Genomic DNA, 16,271 nt, shown 5'->3' on the forward strand with positions numbered 1-16,271 from the left:
TACACTGTGCGGTAAATAATTAGGAGAAGTGAAGAAATTAAGACTGCAAGTTTTGGCCTTTTACTGGTGCCAACCAGTAAACATTTAGAGCAGGCAGAAAGAGAAATGTAGTTACAACAAGAAGAAAAGGACAACAAAGCTTTAAGTCAATACTTCCAAGTCCTTAATTCTACATTATGTGCTTCTTGCCCTGGAGGAGATTTTTTTCCTACAGCCCCTCCTCTGCATCTCCATCTCCAGGTTGACTTAACTCCCAGCAATAATCTCCTTCTCTTACCTATTCCATCTCATCTCAAGTCTTCTCTTGCTTTATTTCTTTACTTTTATCTCCAGCTACATCCATTTTCTACTTGCATAACCTCTACTTCCTCTTCCTACCAAGACTTGACTTCCAACTATCCGTTAAATCCTCCAGGTTACATCCAGTGCCCAAACATGTTCTAAGTGTACTGCTGTAGGCAGTGCTTTTGCTATGTTGGCTGGAGCTCAGGCTCTGTCCTTCTGCCTCCGGACGTCCAAGCTGAAGGCTGTGATAACACATGAGCTGCTCTTTGACCTTCTGGAGCAACCGAGGCTTTTCCTGGCTGAAAGGAATCCTCTTTTTTGCACAGGGTGCAGGTGTCCAAGTGCACTATGACACGTGGGGGTTTGCACTCCCAGCAAAGCCAACAGGCTTTACAATCTCAAGTCAAACTGTAAAACCCATTTCTCAGACCAGAGCACAGACTGTGGTTTGACTCTCAGCTGAACATGCTAAACTTTTGCTATTCTAGACTATGATCTATTGAGATTGGACATATAGATTATGGCAGCTCTTTGCATTACATCTATGACAACCAGCCAACATCTTTGATTTTTCCAGCATTTCCACTAATTTTTTCTGGACTTTTGATATAAACAGCTTCCCTGTGACTCATCCATCTCACCAGTACTCAACTGTTGCTTTTTTTGTTGTTGTGACTCATACAGCATCATCCTTACTTGAAACCAGCTTCGCTACGCTAATTCTACATATACAATAACCATCCCACTGTTTTCTCTTTTACCTTTACAGACTAAGTATCTTTAGATAATCTCTTGGGTTCTGAGAGCTTGCATATTTATCCATAACTCTACCACTCTGCTCTGAACAGGGTACACTTGACATGGCAACTCTATGCCTAACATGACAATGTAGGAAAGAACACAAGGATTAGGCAGTTAAAACAGGACCAAGAATACTTATTGCTAGATTGGCAGTTGCTCAGCCTGAACCCTACCACATTAGATCTTCCTGTAGCCACCAAACCTTGTCTGAAAGAACATTATTAAATGTGGCACCCATTGCCTTTCCCTGCAATTCTCTAAGTCCTCCCACCCCATGAGAAACAAAATAGCTACTGCTTCCTGAGAACAACCTATTCCTGCAGTTTTGTGAAGCAGGGCCAGTTCCAGAAGTGTGACTTAGGCTTGATGTTGCAGTGTCTAACTCTTTTGGCCCCTTGTTATCTGATGTAAACTGCACTCCTGAGTTAGACACATAGAATCACACTGCCGAATTTGAAGAGAAAATGAAACCTCAGGACTAATTCTCAGATGTCAGTAACTTGAGATCACAGGAATTCAACTGAGTGTTCACCTGGCATAGCATACCTTCATCTCCTCAGGATTCACACAGGCAAACTCTATTTGGGAAAAAGAACCTACCCAAGGTAGGCTTTTCTCGCATCACTGATTTAACAGAAAATAAATAAATCTATGTTGGAAGATTTGAAATCCATATACAGTGCCCCCAGTTAATTTTGATCCCTAAATCAGAGACCCCTTCCTTCCTTTGGGCAGAATCCCATAACCTGGTGGCATGGATTAGCTATTGGACAAAAGGAGCCGGCACCTACTGACTTAAACCATCTGGCCTCTTCTTTTTATGAAATCAACTGAACTACTTCTGTACCCACCCCAGTTCAAATACCAGCCCTTGGCTGCATTCTTCCATTAGCATTTTTTTCCCCTAAAGCAAAAAGCAGTTCCTTTCAGTACATGCAGAAGAGTGGAGTTTAAAGAACTGATATAGGCATCTTTGCTAATTTCTTCCTGTTAAGGAAAGCTTGTTAAGAAGTATAAAAATCTCAACCCAAACTCTTCCTTTTATGAGCATTCTTTCAAATGTCTGTTAGTAATTCAAACAATTAGATTATAATCCTGTTTTGTCAGTGTGGTTTTACATTGTCTCAGATGGCTTTACTTATTTGGGTTTTTCTTCAGTTTTTGTTTTGTTTTTAAACTTCTCTGTATGTTAATATGTATATCATCACAGCTGTGCTGTCCCTCAGCCAGACACCATTGCTCACAATGAAACATCAGGCTCTGTCTAGTAGAAGCTCACAGAAACCCATGATTAGAACTGCTTTTTTTCTATTGTGCTGAATAAATTGAGTATTTTGTGCCATTCAGAAGTCTTGTTTCAGAATTTTTTTCCTCACCACTATAGCAAATTACTGATCAGGCCCCCTTCCCTCACTTGCAGCCTTGTGCATCAAAGCTGTTTTTTAACTCGTACGTGGAGAGTCACAGCTGGGGCTGCTGGCTGTATGGGCCAGATGCCTCTTGGCCTTACTCAGCAAAGTGCCTGCTGACTTCAAGGACATTTTTCTTCAGTCAGTGAACATAAAATGCAACTCTGCATTTTACTGTGGTTTCCATTGGGGCCCTGAATATGCAGACACTTACGCATATACTTAATTTTACACATATGGACCCTGATTCAGTAATTAGCTGCATGTCCAACTCAAAATAGATGAGTGCTCCCAGTGAAGTCGATGGAATAACTGGAGTGTATACAATTGAGAAAATGAGTGTTTCTGAGATGGAGGCTTTTTTCTCCCCCCACGGGTAACAAAGAGCAGAGATGGCCTTTTAGGATTCTGTCTTCTACTGTACCTCTACGACCCATAGACAAGATAAAGCAGGAAGGAAATCAAAGATTTGACAGGTGAAGGCTGAAAAAAACTGCAGTGGTGTTATTTTAAAGTGAATTAATATTGTCTGAAATATATCCAGTCACGGAGATAGCAGAACAAACCTCCATAAAGAGAGTTTCACTTGCCTATTCCCGGTCATTGCTTATAAACCAAACATCAATCTTTGACTTTCAAAAAAATTGGCAGGGATGACAGAACTATCTGCCCCAAAATCATATTTCCTGCAGTTTTCTTTGTTTCCTGCAAAGGATGTCTTGGATGCAGTTAGACAACTAGGTCTGAAGGCTTCTGGCCACAACTCTGTCCCTGTGCACTACACAGAGTAGAGGGACATTAATGGGAATACAGGACACAGTTTTCCAAGCCATCTCTCTGAAAGCAGGCATGCTTAAAAGACTGGAAGCAGAGAGCTTGAAACCACTCATACAGTTAAAGAGCTGGGAGTGCTTCTCATTACATTCAGTGTCATAAAGAGGCAATGCTCTTTAACTTGCCAACCTTAACACTCTGCTGTCTTGCCTGCTCTCACAGCTCCAGTCCAGAAAGCACTTGAAAAACCTCCACACCTTTTATTGTGCAAGTGTGAAATGATTTATATGCTGAAGTTGCCTGTAGTGCACGTTCATCTAGCCAGAGCAGGACACAAGAGAACCTTCTTTATATCCAACTATTCCAAGTGCTGCTTTTATATTTGTGTGTGTGTGTGTGTGTGTGTGTGTGTGTGTGTGTGTGTGTGTGTGTGTGTGTACGCTCTGAGTAATCCTTTTCCTCACTGAACACTTATGTTAACATAAGATTCTGCTTGTATTAGGCTGGGCTACATGCATCTTTGAGTCGATGTAAGATACATAACCCCTGAGTTACTCCACATACCTACTGATGGCCAAACTGATCTAGTGCTTGTTCTAGCAGTTGGCAACCCTGCCCAGAACTAGATGATCTTTGAGAATGGCCCAAGCCATTCTATGATATAAGTGATCCAATTAAGGCAAATTTACACAGTTTGTTCCTTGGACTGCCCCCAAAGGCAGTCTTCCACCATTGCTATCCTATTTGATCTGTCACAGATAGAATATGAACTATGTAATTATATCCCACATTTGAAAAGACTCCAGTGACTTCTTCAGCCAGCATGATGTAATCTCAGAATTTGTTTTTTTAGAAAGTTTAGACAAAAATACTGGGACAAATTCTCTCCAAACTGGGACTACTTTAGACTACCTGCTAGGAAAAAATAAGGAAACTTAAAAGGTAAATCTGTCTGTAGAAGGAATGAGCCCAGGAAGATCAGTGTCACGCAATGTATTATCTATATCTAAGTCATGAACTCAGTCGTTGACTTAAGTACACAGCTGAGATAACATGGAAATCCCTGGGATTTATGTGAAAACCTGCTAACCAAACTTTGTCCTCACAGTTCTGTAGGGCCCGTGACATGGGTACATACCACTTAGAGTAACATCTAAGTTGCTCTAACAGCAGAATCCAAGCAGCACATGGCAGCCTCTGGAACTAGGAAAGTTAATGCAATACAATATTCTCCAAATGATTAAGAGATTAATCTCTGCTCACATCCTGCTAATTTTCCTTTTGATTCCATCTTTTTGAAGCTCTAAATAAATATTATTCTGAAAACATTGCTGCTCAATCTTTTTCTTACCACATAAGTCACAGGCATCCGGAGAAGAGCAAGTATTTCTGCTTTTCTTTGCCCTCTAATCTCTGATAGGCTCTTCATGTTCTGTGCACTAGATGCTCTCAGGTAAAGCTTGCCAGGTGCCATATCAGCGTAGTTCCAAAACTCTCAGAAAGTTACTTCTCGTAGTGCAGCACAACAACACCCTGGTCACTGATTTTGAAAGAGTGATTCTCCAAGTATAAGCAGTTACAGGAAGACTAGTAGCTGTAAAAATGGATAGAGGTAATAAGAATTAAGTGCAGTAAGTGTCACTTAAATAATATCATCAGAAATAAGCTGCTTATTAAAAAAAAACTGTGGAAGAAAACTACAAAACAGTTAATCTCTTCATGCAGTTAATCATCAGTCTGGAAAGAGTCTCTTCCCAGACAAGAGTGTTGGAACAAAACTACAGGAATTGTTCAGGAAACAATTATGTGGTCCTATGGGAAATGATGCACTACAAAGGTAATGAGCCACCTAGTACTGATTTCGTAATAACATTCTCCTGATGCTCTTACAGAAAGACTCTGGGGAATGTAATATCCAGCAGGCACATCAGATCTCAAAATACACTACAGGAAGTTTGCTGGCCTGTTGATACCACAGACCTCTCATGTATAAGACATTCCATCTGTATTTAGAAACCACACACTTCATTATAGGAATATATTTAAGTTCTATTTGACTTTCTAGAGATTTAGGAATATGCTAAGTGCCTTCCAGTATACTGCTAATATTGTGAGCTAACAAAAGCAATGAGTAGCCTAAAAAGAAAAAGCTTCAGACAATCCAACAGACAACAGCTCAGTCAGCATCTTCCCAAGAGACATCCATGTTCCCTCCACAGGCATGTTCAGCCCCGATATCCAATGCAGAAGGTATCTAGGAGAGAATAAAGAATTGGCTTCAAACTGTGCAGCCCTTAGTGGGAACCATACCTAATCTACCTCACAGCTGTTGCTAACATGACAAGTGATTTGATGTAATGGATGGAAATTTGAGAAAAAGTACCTGCAAACCTTGGGAGCTGATAGAAATGTGGATATTAGGCATCAGTACCTAAGGGACAAGAAACATAACAAATGATAGTTAATTGCTATCAATGTACTCTGTAGGATATAAATGAATACCCATTGACATGAACAAACTTTGGATCTTGTTTTGCCTAGTGGCAGCTGTGACTGGTGGGTCACCACCAAACCTTTCATGGCTTCAGTAAAGTATTTTATCAGTTATTTAGATAATCTGTTATAATGGAGGAAAAATGCAATCTTGCAGTCCTTTTTGAGCAGTATTAAAATCACAGAATAAGTATGAATACATGTGTATATACCAAGAAAGTAAAAGTATACCAAGATAACATACAAAAAGATGCATCAATAGATGAGAAAGTAATAAGATTGATTTTAGTTGCTGTTTCATTTAATTTTACACTAAGCAACTATGTTTTCTACAAGTAGCATCTGTCATGAGGGAAAAAAAGGCAAGAAAGCAAATTTTGTTTCTAAACTTAGAAGACAAACATTTTGATGAGCAAAACAAACATCTGCATTTTGCCGGTGTTCCGTATAGCTCAGCAAGATTCAGTTCAGTTTAAATAGAAACAACAGTTGCTTTACTGCATGCTACTTTTTTGTAGTTGCAAGCACTGCTGAAGTCATCCAAGTTATAAGAGAACAAAGCTTGTTCTCTATGTCTCCAGTCATTTTTGTCTAGCACTGGTCTGTAATTTTCTTATCACAATATTGGTGCACCTCAGCACTGTTTCCAAGAAGCCAGTTTTCTTGCTTAGAACTTAGCTATGCCAACACCAGTCTGCTGTGCAATCCATCTGTAAGCAAGAAAGAACAGTTACCAGAAAGGAAAGAATTCCACAGTTACTGTTATAGATAGGAATATATAGCACTACTCCTCTATACCGGTTGGATAATACTAACTGGATTTTATGTCCTTCAAATATTTTGGATGTATGTTCAGCTCCACTGAAGAGTAGAATTTGATTTCATTAATTTAATAGTCTGACCCAGATTCATTTGTGTGCATGCGACCCACTGCCTTCAGTCAGCACATGTGCGTATGAAAATTTATGTAAAATGAGCTCGCAAGATTCAAACTCAGGACTTGGTATTTCCTAGATATTAATGCAAAATAGGCATTTTGCAGCAATATAAACTGACTGAAAATGAATAAAAGCAACCTAGCTTTAAGCTTAGAAAATGCATTTATTATTTAGGCATTGCTTAAAGAACGTCTCATGTTTGACATGATTAACCACTGGAAGAAGAAACAACTCTTACATAAACATATTTATGTGCTATTTGTAGAGCTTATTTTGTAGATCTTTAGTTGACAAGTGACTGCCTGAAAAAATAAGTGGCTCACCACTATAAGCCAACAGGGAGTCACAGCTCTCATTCACATTATTGTCAAACGCAGTGGAGAAGAAACCCATCTAGAGAAGTGACTTCTTGGTGGAGGGCTGTGCCAAACAATCAGCTGCAGTACACAAGCTCTCACAGTCATTTTCTCTGACCTATCGACTCTAGATTTGAAATGGCATGGAAGAATGGTTTAAGGAAATGAAAGCATAATTGTTCTGTCAATTATATTTCAAACTCCAACAGTCACACGCACATTCTGAGAATCAAGTTCTCCGGTCTGTTTCATTCTTTTTCTGTTTTGTTCTCTTCCTGAGAAGGAATAACGATGTCGCATTTGTGTAATTCACTAAAAGTAAAGAATAGGCTCTTTTAATAGGAAATGGTAAATTCCAGTGGCTGCTATGGGATGAGACAAAAGGAGGTCTCTCAAGGATCATTTGGCAAAGCACTACGTATGGGATGGATAAACCCTGTTCTCCTCAGAACTTTACCTCTGACAATGACAAAGTGCTCTCAAAACAACCCAACACTTAAATCTAACATTTCATAAAACCAATCAATGCATTTCAAATGAATAATAGATTTTGATTTAAGGAAGAATGAGCTCAAAGAAAGAGCACTTATTGAATCATGATTTTGGAGCAGCATTTTCCTCCACTCAAAATTAGGTTCAAGTGAAGCCATAAAAAATTTTCCAACAGAATATCTTCCAACCTTTCCCTTTGCCAAGCAAATCTGGTTTGATGTTCTTTAAAAAAAAAAAAATCAATTCATTTGGACTCTGCAAAACAAGAAACTTTGAAATGTTTTCCAGTTACCTCTAATCACATGCAGGTATGATGGGATGCAATTTGAACAGTTAACAGCAACTTTCATTTAGAAAGATGAAGATTTGGGTGAAGCTAAATAGCCCTGGATTAGTAATAGTTAGCAAAAACCAATAAAACCTAGCACTGCTGAGTTTCTTTCCCTGACTTTTCCCACCACAAACACTTTCCTTCCTGTTAGGATGGGACAAGTCTCGAAGCAACAAAACCCTCATCTTCCCACTGTTTATTGTCAAAAGTTCAAGTTAAATAATAGCAGCAGTAATACAAACATTTGAGAAGTTAGAAGACAGGCTTGAACACATGCCAGTAGATTAGGAAATCAACCCTTTTCTCGTGGTTATTTCAAGCCTACAGTGGTACCACAGAGACGGTGAAATGTTTGTTTTAGTGGAAATAATTGTGCTTCAGGGAAGGAGGGGATTGGACAGGAGGAACATTAAGCCACATAAAAAGAAACAAAACTTCCTAGTTTTACTGGGATGGTTGCATAAAGTGATCCTGTGCTTCAGCAAATGTTATTCAAGCATTCAGTTACTACTAATATAGTCCCAATACACAAGGTATTGGTGCTGAGAAGCTTTGATTATAACCTGAACTGAAAGTAAGCTTTTGTTCAACATGCCATGCCTTCTTCTGGTTCAAACCTGATCTTCCCTAAATCATTCAGATCAGATGTCAGTTCTACTGCACAGTAATACCTAGAGTCAAAGAATCATAAAGGTTGGAAAAGATTGCTGAGATCATCTCGTGCAACCATCAAGCCATCTTCTCTGTCCACCAGACCACATTACGTGGTCTTGAAAACCTCCAGCAATCTGAAAAGATTCAGCTCTCATCTCAGACAACGACTGAAAGCTAAGCAGATCTATCAAGCATTTTCCTCTTCCTCTTGAAATGAAATGCAATATTGCAAGGTATTAGTAAACACATGCTAGTGCAGACAGCCTGAAGCAACATGATTTAAGACTTTGTAGCCCAAATGTATAGCCCAACACAGATTGACTGCAGAGTTCATTAGTGAATTGAATTAACTGGCAATGAGCAAAGTTTTAAACAACTAATTCCCAAAATTAGTAGCAGGATGATTAAATATATAAAATATCAGAACTTCAAGTTCTTGAACTTGGAAGTGCTGCCTACTTCTTCCCCCCATTAGCTGCACACGCCAAGGGCCTCATTTGGATCAACTTCAGCTCCATAATACATCTGCAGCATTAGCTGCTGCAGCCAGCCTCACAAACCACTTGGCTTTATTAAGTTTTTTATCAGCTTCCCAAAACTTGCTACTTAGTCTTTTGACAACTGTTCTGCTAGCTATAAAAATAGGTCATACAATTTATTAATGCACAATATTTTCTGCACAGTTTTGATTCAGTACTCTGGGGACATTGCAGGAGAAGAGCCTTTGTTACAGGTTATGAAGCATTATGATGGTGGAACCCTCCATGCACCACAAGACTGTGCAAAGACATCACTATGTGACTTGTGAAACTTTCATTTGGCAATTCTATAGAAAGCATTACATCAGTGCAGAGTGATTTGAGCTGCCAATTAAACTTCTTCACCCCATTGCTACCCAAGACTGTCCATAATGTGTCTGGTCATCACCTAAGCAATTCTTATACTTTCAGGACCAGAGCCAACATCAAGAATTGAAGCCCCAAACCTTATTCATTTTCTGCCTTTCCTGACAAAACGAAAATGAAGAGGAGCAGTCTTCTTTTCACTAGGTATGCTAGTACCAATTTTGTTTCAAAAATTACTTGAATGCAGCATAAACTATTCACCAAGCTGTAAAACACTACTTGACCACTGCCTCTTATGTTTCTTCCCACCTTCTGGAGCCCTCATTTTTATCAGATTTCATGAACCTAACGCCAGATACAACCACATGGTTATTCCCACAATATTTTATTGATTCTGGGTGTTTTTGGCTTCTTTCCATCTACAGAATCCTGTATTACCCATCTATGCTTTGCCAGTTGCATGAAAATCAGGGCTTGCTGACATCAGCAGCAACATTCCCAAAGGTTTGTTAGTACTGCTGTTCATTTAAATCTTAACAAGTGAACTCTATTGCTTTTCTTTACACTGACAAAGTTCACAGTAATTCATCAGCTGGCTTATGCGTCTGGAATCCTTACTATGGTTCTTCCTTTAACTTTTCACATTACTTCAGGGAACTAAAACCCTCAAATGAAATTGAAATATGCATTTAGGCCTTTATCCCCTATTACAATGATGATAACTATTACAAATATTTTTATCTTTTTTTTTTCACAAATAAACAGCTTGAAGCACACAACTATTTCCAGTTCTCCTTCAATACAGGCAAATGTCTGCGAAAGCTAGAAATCTGCCAAGCTCTGACTGTTCCTTCTAGTTCTTTTGCACTGATGAGTCAGCACTTGCTACTAAAAGTAAAGAGTTACAGAATAAGTTGTTTTGTTCGAAGCCTGAAATAGAGAACAAGACAGTTATTCCTTGATTTTCTACCTCTGACTTCCCCTGGGCTCCCTGGTCTTTTTGCTTGCTTGATGTAAATAAGCATCATTTAGCAACATGTAGCATTGGATAAGAAAGAGGAAAAGGAGTTGACAAAAACTGAAACACATCCAAGAAAATTCAATGTAAGCATTTATAACGCAGACATTCTAAGCTACCTTGACGAGTATTATTAAATTCACCTTTATTTTGCAATACTCTGCACCATACTGAAACGTCCCAGACATGCCAGCAAAATGTACTACAGGGGAGTTTGTCAGCACACTCAAGCAGTGACTTTTTTTTTATATGGTAAATGTTGACAGACAAAACAAAATTATTATTTGGTGCAATATAATGCAGATGTGCTGTCTAATACTGGTGCCTTTCAGATTTCAGAGCACGTATTTTCTTGTGCTGTTTTCCACATAATCTAGCCTCAAATATAGGCATCAGTAATTTTGACTTGATTACACTATAATTATTCAAATATCTTTAATTTTGTGCTCTGGACTAATTTCCATATCCACTGTTATCATTAAAAGAGATTGTTATAGATAATGTATCTCATGTATTTCCCCTAATTGAAAAATGTAGTTCTTGAACAATAACAGTTACGACAACAACAACAATCCAGTTTAAAGGCTACTTTAGCAAGGTGGCTCTAATTGCTGCAAACATTCACAAGCCACAGTAACTAAAAGCAGAGCAGAAGGACAAGATGCCAACAGCTAACTTTTTCCTTCTTTCCTAATTACTGCTTCCTCACTAAGATCCAACAGACAACATTGCTACCCAGCAAAGTAAACACATCAAGTAAACTTGTTTATAAGACTGTTATAAGACTGTATTTCCAGGAAGTTGTTCCAGACTGAAGAGTCTAAGGAAAGCAGAATCTCTCCCAGCTGGACCTCCCAGCAGCTAGTGACATCCAGCACTGCCCTGAGTCATAGAACAACTTCATCTTCCTGTTAAAAGGTATGCTATCCCCAAGTAGCTTATCTTGTTGGTTATTCTTGCTGGATATGAGAAGCAGGAAGTGGAACAGCTCACTAGAGAAAGTACAGATTAGACAAATGAAGAGTTATTTGGTGGAACAGGCTGCCCAGGGAGGTGGTGGAGTCAGTGTCCCCAGAGAAGTTCATGAACTGTGGAGATGGGCACAGAGGGACACGGTTAGTGAGCACGGTGGGGGTGGGTAAAGATTGGACTTGGGGGATCTTAGAATTGTTATGGTTGGAAAAGACCTCTAAGATTGTTCCCAGAATTGGAAAGAGAATCAAGTGGGAAGAATGTCAGAGAACAAGAGTTCACGGAGAAGATGACAGGAGAGTTGAATGTGAGAAAATTTTTAAAAAGATAAACAGACAATAGAAGAAATAGCAGAAAACGAGAAGAGAAGGAAGAAGAAATTTGACTGGGAGAAGTGGGAGTACATACTGTGAAGAGGAAAACCAAATAATGTTCAGAGACAAGCAGAGTGCAGATGCATGACTTCCATGTTTTCCAAACACCAACACAGCTCTGAGGAAGAGGTTCAGATGCTGTGTATCAGAATAAGAGAATGGAAATAACAAATGAAGTGATGAAAATCAAAAGACAAGCATCCTGAATACTGAATGGCTTTCAGATTAAAAGCTCTTCAGGGAAAAAGATTGTCATTTTATTGTGTGCTTTTGCAGAATTCAGTAGAGTAGCTTTTAGCTAAGTCTTATCTCTGAGTACTACTTCAGTACAAATAATTAATAACAGAAGCAGCCAAAATAAGTCATAAGACTAATGACTTCACAAATTATTTTGTACAGTTCTCAAGGGTAAGTGCTCCTTTCCCTTAACTTGCTACCTAAAAATCACCTGGCTTGCTTCTTTGACTGCTCATCTTCTCTCTTTCTCCTCTTATTTCAGTTTGAATTATGGGCAAATTAATATAGTTTCCATTCTGTAAGTGGAGCCAAAGCAACCCCTGCAGTTAGCTCCATGCTGAAGCTGACTGCACGTTGTGCTGAATTTGTAATGAACACCCTTCTATTGGCAACCAGCACTGGTTTTTCAAAGCCAACATTTTTTGGACAGGTAAATAACAAATGCTGCATTTGTCAGATCTCTGGAAGGCTGGCATTTTACCAGAGATATTGCAGTGTCTGATTACCACATACAGCGTCAATATCTCTTTCTAAATGTGTGCTCTTAAGAAAATGAGTTTGCCTACAACCAGATTTGATCATTAGTTTACACTTAGAAGATACAGGCCAGTTTCAGCAGAGCCTGCTCACTCTTCCTTCATATTGATGTTCCTCTCTTCCATTGGGCAGATTTTTTTTTTGTTTATCTTTAGCAAAAAGCAAACCACACAGGATGAAAGCCCAGAGATCCTGTATCTGGTCTCTCTGCTGCAAGGCAAGTTGCCTGGATGCAAATTCACTCCAGTCTACATGCATACATCCATGTATCATCTTTCAACACATGCCAATACCCTCACCTTCATCAGGCTTAACAGCACCTGCAGAAATCCACCAAAGCTATCAAGTAGCACTGCATTTCTGGCACTAAGCTGACAACTGGACATGGGAATGATCTTCTGTTTGACACCCACTGCATTTGTCCATGTACTAACTGTCCAACATCACTATAAATTGAGAGAAGAATATTAGGGAGAACTGGATAACCTTAGTCTTGAAAGCCTCGTTTTCCTTGCCTGAACTCCTAGCTTCTACTCTTTACTTCAGAGTGAACATATTCTTCAGGTGCAGTTTCTCCAAAAAACACCAAAGCGTATCATCCCTGACAGCCTTTTCAAAGTAATACAAATGGACTAGCAAGCATTTCACCTTACAGTCAAGCCACCTTTTTGCCTGTGAATAATTATTTTCCCAAGTGCCAGTTGCCAAATAATACTGTTGTATTTGATCAGTACATTTTTAATTTATGTAGATGAAACCATTGTAAAGAATTGAGACAGAAGTAATACAGATTAAGACAGGCTGTTGGACTGATCTTCTCCAGTCTCCTTCCCATCTTTCCTCTACTGGTACTTATTTTGTAAGATTCCAAGTCAGCCTGGGTCTATGTTTACAAGAATAAGTTATTGTTTGCCCGGGCACTTTCCAACATTGTGGCATCTCAATTCTAGTAAGACCAGTGGACGTATTTTAAGAGAATCAGGGAAGGCAGTAATTCATGTCACCTTTGTACTGGTTAGTTACTAAGCTTCTACCTTTCTACCTGTGATCCCAGCAAATATATACCATAGGTTTTTTTTATTTTCCAATTTACTTATTTTCCAAAGGTAGACAGAGGTGAGAAGTTTCATCAACTCTGTCGATAAACAGAAGCCAAAAGAACACATAGGACATCCATCTGTGGGCAGAGTTTATTTCATTTTCAGAAGTGACTCAAAAAGCCCATAGAGCAATGTCACACTGCTTAAAGTCTGGGACCACTAACACCACAAGATTTGCTTAGAACTCAGTGTAAATTTTTAAGCAACAGATTCATTTCTGAATAAAAGCTCACCACTATCTCTGAATACTCCTTATTTCTGCATACTTCGCAATAGTACAGACTCCTACTAGCATGCATGCTGATCGTGTCTCAGCACATTTGAATGAGCAAGGCTCCCCTGTAATTGCAATTTTATTATAAATCCAATAAATAATAATGCAACATGAAATTACATTTGCTCCTTACGCTGCCATGTCACATCGTAAGTTCACATGGAATTATTTGTCTAATCGCAAACTGAAGAACCCACTCAGCAAGCTGCTCTCGTGTGTGTGTGTGTGTGTGTGTGTGTGTGTGTGTGTGTGTGTGTGTGTGTGTGTGTGTGTGTGTTTTCCTTCCTCTATGTTTCTAAATAGTATTCCCTAATACTTTCAGGAAAGCTAAAAATGAGCTGAGGCAAGGAAAAATCCTGTGTTGCCTAGGAAGCAAAACACCCTCACACACTCAAGAAGCAAGCAACAGCAAATCTGCATCAACCTTCCTTAAATAAGAACAGCCACGCAATGGCAGGCATCAGTACTCACGGAGAAAGCTGGTCCCTACTGAAGTAATGAAGGGAGATGAGAGAAAACAAATCAGCATCCTCATGTACTGCATACTTTGTCATGCAGACATCTCTAAATCACTTCTACAACAAGGAGCACAGATTCAGACAAAACTATGGCAGAAAAACATTTCTACTTTTTCCTACATCAAGAAAAATATATGGTTTAATATCAGCTTCTGGCAGTACTAACATAAGCCAGTACCACTTACATCCAGCACATGAAGCAGCTAAGCTGGTTCAACACCTCAAGGAGCACTTTTCAACAACAGGGAGGAACTGACCAGCTGGAGGAATATTCCAAACACTGGAGCCAGCTTCTCACTTCCCAAGCTACCTTCTGATGTAAATCACTAGACTGTGGTTGATCTGACACCAGGTTCCAACCACTCTCAGCAGCCACCTATATCTGCAGGCAGGTTTGCCTGCTGTAAGCAGGCTGCTGCCCCTTCTTCAGAGGTTCAGCAATTAACCATTTTAGCATGCAATTTTAACAGCTGTAATAGCAAAACCAACCAGAGCTTCAATAATATGAGAAACAAAAGAAAAAGAATGAAAGAAAGAAAGAGCCTGCAATAGTCAGAAGATAATTAAAAGACTGTGTTATTCTGGTTTTGTTGTACTTCTTTTCCAGAGAAGTGAAAGTTAATTACTTCGGGATGAAAATGGAAAGAAGATAACAAAGGCTGAAGGCAGAGCAGCTGCTTCCCCACATTAGTTCTTGGCTGGGAAGAGGCAGCAGAGGCTGCTTGGAGGGCAAACATCAAAACTCATAGCCATAGCAAATGTGTCACACAGTGAGAATTACACCTTCACCCAAGCCCTGGGGCTGCCTCACTGTCAGTGAGGAGGTTGCCAAAGGGACCTCTCAGGAAGGAAAATAAGAGAAGAGCTTGGCCAGTTGGAGGATCACTAGATGGAACCATCTGAACCTTCAAGAAAAAGTCACAACGAGGAAGGGACAGAAGGCTTCATTTGCTTCCTCCTTTATATTGTAACTTAAGATTACTGGTTCTCTTTCCCAGTTTCACAAAGTTTATTGTATATGACTGGTAAGGCAGGCTGTTTCTGGTAGCCATCTCTTCCTAAGGCCTGAACTTGGAAGAAGCACCTGACCATCCTCCAATCCAATGAATGCAGCACAGGAGACTCCTCAGTGGAGCAAAAGACACAAACACAGGGTTTAGCTTTCAAAATACAGATGTACATGTAGGATTGCACAGCTGCAAGTACAGAATTGCCCTTTTTCAAAATACAGACATCTAATTTCTTCATACCATGGCAAAGCTCTACGTGTTCACCTGTTGTACATCCTGAACTCTTACTGGAAATTATTCCTGCAGACCAAACACTGAGCAGAATGCAAGCGATCTGCATTACAGATAAGGGAGATAATACGTGTTTGGGAAGGAAAAGTCTAAACAGTTGGCTAAACTACTTGATTTAAGTAGCTGTCTCCAATACCTATATTATTTAATCCCATTGATGTTTGCATAGTAATTGCTAGGGAGTTTTATGCTTTGATCTGTCTAAAGTGAATAAACTGGGTGATAAATCTTGAAAAAATTAAGGTGGGCCTCCTCTCACCAGTTTTATCTTTCCCTTCAGAGTCAATGCTATTTTGTTTAGATACTTGCCCTTTTCTCTGATATCTCTATTATATCAAATTGATTATGGTCACCACTATCATCTATGCGTAGCCCTAACAGTAGGCCTCTCCAATAAATCTCTTCTGCTTCCTTCCTGCCAGGTACCATAACAGCAACAGCATATTTAGGAGATGCTCTCAAGCAAGACCCAGTCTGTGAGTGAGATCACTTTGCCCATACCATTCCCAAACCCGTTCTGGTGGAGTCGGAAGAGCCACATTATTACTCTCAGTCTAAGGCC

General features: G+C 39.5%; 1 long non-coding RNA gene across 1 annotated transcript in view; it reads right to left on the bottom strand.

Moving 5' to 3' along the window:
• Positions 1-16,271, bottom strand: part of LOC149917304 (uncharacterized) — a 67,901-nt gene that overhangs the window by 36,955 nt on the left and 14,675 nt on the right. The window contains exon 3 of the long non-coding RNA XR_016468429.1: positions 4,621-4,863. This is a non-coding gene — a long non-coding RNA (uncharacterized LOC149917304). The remainder of the gene's footprint in view (positions 1-4,620; positions 4,864-16,271) is intronic.

This window comes from Phasianus colchicus, chromosome 7, assembly GCF_987193195.1.
Source record: "Phasianus colchicus chromosome 7, bPhaCol1.hap1.1, whole genome shotgun sequence".
Taxonomy (NCBI): Eukaryota; Metazoa; Chordata; class Aves; order Galliformes; family Phasianidae; genus Phasianus; species Phasianus colchicus.